Source organism: Suricata suricatta, chromosome 14, assembly GCF_006229205.1.
Source record: "Suricata suricatta isolate VVHF042 chromosome 14, meerkat_22Aug2017_6uvM2_HiC, whole genome shotgun sequence".
In the NCBI taxonomy this organism is placed as follows: domain Eukaryota; kingdom Metazoa; phylum Chordata; class Mammalia; order Carnivora; family Herpestidae; genus Suricata; species Suricata suricatta.
The window spans coordinates 85,969,782-85,974,591 of NC_043713.1; positions in this window are offsets into that span (position 1 = coordinate 85,969,782).

A 4,810-nucleotide genomic window follows, 5' to 3' on the forward strand; every position below is an offset into this window, starting at 1 on the left:
AGAAACGGCCGAGTGGCCAGGAGATGATGGATAGAAGGCGTCCATCTGAGAATATGTGTAAGGCAGAGGGTATCAGAACCAAGGGACAGAGAGAAATCAAATCCTGATGAGCTTCTGATCCAATGTGGCTTGGAGTTTTGGACACTGTTAGCTACCTGAGCCTATACATTTCCTTTAGGGGTTCCAGAAAGGGGGGGTCTGGGCTTCTGTGACTTGCAAACACACAAACAAAATACTGAAAAGCAACCAATGAGAGAATTCAAGTTATCACTGCCAGACCCGACCAGCTACCACACCTGTCCAAGCCCCATCCGTCTGAAGGATGGTATTGTTGGCTTAATGACGCAGTTCAATCCTGTCTCTCTAGAGTATTGATCCTAAGAAATATGTTCTCTCCTATTACATCTTGGAAGAGTCAAACTTGAGGAAAAGTTAGCCATAGAGCCTTTTTGTAGTGCTGAACATCAACCCTGGAAACACAGTGGGTCTCTCAAAGCTGATGACGTTCTCCAGAGGTGACACGGGGCTCTGTGCGGTGGCCATGGATTGCCACACAAGGGCATCGCATCCATCTAAAGGCACTATGCCTGGCCCGCTGGCAGACCAAGTCTGCAACCGCCATGGCTCCCTGGGGATGGAAAGGCTTTAGCGCATTAACGCCCTTTGATTAGCCCTTTGGCTTCTCATTATTGCAAATCTGGCTGATGGTGGAGGCCAGAGACTGGATTCTTGCTGGGATGAGGCAAGCGGGCACCACCTCAGAGGTCAGCGTCATGCGTCTCCACGGGCACAGAGTTCCTGCTCTGTTGATGATGTATGGTGACTTCTGGGATTCAGGGGACCTCGATTAATTGACCAGCACCACAATGATTAATCAAATTAAGACCACAAGTCCAGGAGCATGAGCTGACTAGAAATTTAGATGCTCAAAGAAGACAATATATGGGTATCCTCCAAAACCCGATCTTCCGTCCTGAGAAGACTTGCAAAGACACTTGACTCAACTAGCAGGATGTGTCCTCCTGGGGGCATGGTATCTTTATAGTTTGGAAAAGCGCACTGCTGGCTGATTTCTCTGATGGGTCAGCTGGAGGAATGGTCTTTTGCCACCAGCCCATAAGGACCTCCCCCACGGTCCCGTGGTTCAGCCCACAGGCCCTGATGCCAGCCAGTCACCCCAGAAGTCTGGTTGCCACACTCCCCAGCTGAGTGAGCCTAGGGAAGATATTAACCGCTCTGCGCCTCCATTCTTGTGTCTATACCGTGCAAGTGGTAGTGTTACCTGCCTTGAGGGCTTGCTGTGAGGATTAAACAGGTCAACACCTGGGAATGCTTTACTGCAAGAGTGCCTCTGTCCCAGGAGGGCCCTGTAAATGTGCATTAACTGCCATGTAAGGTCCTACTCATGGGAGCCACATCCACTCCATCTTGGCGTGTTCTACGGCTCTCTATGTTTCTCTACGTTTTCCTCCAGCTACATATGCACAGCAAGGACTCCTAGATTAACAGTATCCATGTGAATGGAAGAAGACCTCCATCATTAGATCTAAGGACTCAGGTTCAAGGCTACACCCCGTGCCCATCTCTTTGACCCAAGCCCGTCCACATCTCTTTGAGGCATTTCCTTGACAAGACTAGTCCAACACACTGGATGGCATCCTTCAAACAGCTTCTCTTGGCTCTGAGTCACTGTACCATGTACTCATTCACACGTTCAACAAATATTCCTTGGGGACCATATGTGTACCAGTCACGAGGCTGGCACATGGGACACATCATTAGTAAAGGGACACAACTTGGACTGTGGGGGATCTTTCAGTCAACCACAGGTTTGACTGTATATATATAAAGATACAGATGTGGATACAGTAGTGATAGAGAGAGATGTAATGTTCGCTGAAATAATACAGGTCCAGCACTGCATGACCGCTTTATCAACATTATCATCTTTTACCTTCCCTCCATCACCGGGATGGTTTCATACACCATTTTAACCATTTAATGATAATCCAAGTCTTCACGCTCAGAATAAGTGTGGATTTCCTTCTGATAAAGCATCCATCAGCAGGTGCAAAGGGGAAAAGAATATGCTAGAGACAATGCCTCACCAGGACTGGCATCACGGCTCTGGAAGATGCCACATGGCTAGTTAACTAAACTGTCTTGGTTTACACAGGCCCAAGGGTTTGGAACAGAAGCCAGCACGGCCCACAAAGGGGTAAGGCAGCTGAGTGCGGTGACCGGCAGACTCAGTATGTTCCTCTGAGATCAGGCTGCACCTTTCTGGAAAGAAAGCCTGTCTCCAGGCAGCCCCAGGAGTGGCCACGGAGCACATCTCTCCCATCTCCCCCAGTGGTTTCTCTGTCAAGTCCGGACAGAGGGTCTATTAAACACGCACCTGTGAGTACAGCACAGGCATGGAGCCCAGCCGTCCAGGGCCTTGGCCTTGACTCTGGAGAGTCGAATCCTCCAGGGCAGGAGCCTGGGGACCCCACCCCCTGGAGGCCCTCGGGAGGGGCACAGGCTTGGGGAGCTGCACACCGAGCCGTGTGTTTGGGCCCTGGCGGCCCCATCGCACAGATGCAGCCTGACTCCAGCCCCGCTGACCCGTCAGCCTTCGGCAAGAATGAGGGGAGCGGTGACACGCGCACTGTCAAAGGCGACGCAAGGAAGTGACTCATCAGCCCTGCTGTTGTTGTTGTTCTAGGACGACCGGTGGCTCTGCAGATTTTTCTAGACTCTGCATATTGAAGGCTTCGGGTTGGTTGGGTCAAACGTGCCCACAGGGCCAGGGCTGCGCACACAGGCTTTAAGCCCCATCCTCTCCTGTCCCCAGGGAGGAGTCACGGTCCAACACCAGGACGGGCTGGACCAAACCTGGTTTCTGAGGGTTCGTTTGTGAACATGCCTCACAGAAGTGTCACAGCTTCCTTACACGGGCATCTCTGGCTCAAGGCCCAGGACAGGCTCGGTCAAAGGCTAGTGAACAAGGTGTCTGAATCAGCCCCGCCCAGACTTTGCTGCAAGAATACACCCTACAGGGGAGGTTCTTAAGCCTGAGACCAAGTTTCCTTCAACCTCTAAGCTGGAGGCAGCGGAATGTCAGAAAGACGGAGCGCTCAGCGTTAAGGGCTTTTTCTAAAATGAATGAATGGATAGGCCCTCAGGGTTCCCTTAGCAACTTAGGAGAGAAAAGACTTTCTGAAGCTTCAAGTCTTTTCTCCATGAAGTATGTGCTGCAAAAGGAAATGGCCAACCAGCGTGCCCAGTCAACAGAGCAGGAACCCCACCTCTGATGAGGCAGCCAGAGCCCTGTGAGGAAGCCGCGCAGTGCCTCGCTGAACGTGGGGTCTCCGGATGACGGGACCAGCAGACAGAGCCCACGCTGGGCCCCCCAGTGTGAGCCGGGACCCCCTGGGAATGCTCACGGTCATCAGTCATGGAACTTAATGTAAATGTTTTTAAAAAGTACATGAAGCTGAAGATTGTCTTGTCACCCAGTGCAGCTAATACTGACCTCCCAGTTTAAAGACGTGAGTCCCTTAAAGAAAAGGTACTAGGAAATCATACATGATGTGAGGAGCTGCCACACTTTGAGAAGGTATTTGGAGAGAGACAGGGAAATATTTCTGTTCACGATGCCAGGGGGCCCCACTCCGGGAGGGAAACCGTCCTGTCACAGGGACAGCCACAACGGCCCCCACACACCTCCCGTGCCCACCGTCCCCACGCCAGTTGAAGAGCATCCTTTCTATTTCAGTAGAACTCACATCTTTGGGGCACCTGGGTGGCTCAGTCGGTTAAGCCTCCGACTTCGGCTCAGGTCAGATCTCACGTTTGTGGGTTCGAGCCCCGCATCAGGCTCTGTGCTGACAGCTAGCTCGGAGCCTGCAGCCTGCTTCCGGTTCTGTGTCTCTCTCTCTGCCCCTCCTCCTCTCATGCTCTCTCTCTCTGTATCAAAAATAAATAAAACATTAAAAAAAATTAAAAAAAAAAAGAATTCACATCTTTTCTCTCCTAGCCTGCAACTCTTTGAACGCCTCCTGTTTGTTCTTAAGATGAAGTCCACACTCACCACCCGCAGTGATCCTGACCCTGACCTCCCTCCGGCTCTCCTGCCCTTCCCACTGTCCCTCCCACGGGAGCCCCACGGCCTTCTCCCCTGTCCTCACCCTCACCACCCCTTCTGGCACCCAGGCAGAGCCCTCCACTCCCCCCCAGTCCCAGCCTCCATGCCAACTTCTTAGGGGGGGCGGGGCTTTCTGCCCCCCACGGTGTGAACGGGCACCGCCCAGTCCGCCCTGAGGGGGGATCGCCCCAAGTGCTCACCTTGTGTCCGTCTGGTGCTTCTGTGTCCACCTCTAACTCCTCACTAGACTGGAAACCCCCCAAGGTCTCAGCCTGCTTTGTCCTGACCTGCATCACATCCCCGGAACCGGGGCCAGTGCCTGGTGGGTGACGGGCCGTGCAGAAGGGGGAGGCCTTGTGCACAGGCTCTGGGACTGGACGGTCTGGCTTTGAAACTGGCTCAGCCTCCGTTTCCGCAGATCTGAAGTCCCAGGGAATCCGACTCACGGGAAGTAACCCCTCACGGGTTTGGCTCCACCTCTCGCATAACCGGAGTCTGGAGGGGCTGGCTGCTGACTCGGGCCCAGCGACTCAGGAGGCCACAGGCCACTTCTCTGCTGTTCCCTTGGCCACTTCCCCAAGCTAGCAAGATGGCGTCCATCACACCAGCCGTCTGTCCACCGTCTAAGCAGGGGGAAGGCAGGATGCGGAACCAGTGCACTTGCTCCTTCTCGTCAGGAAG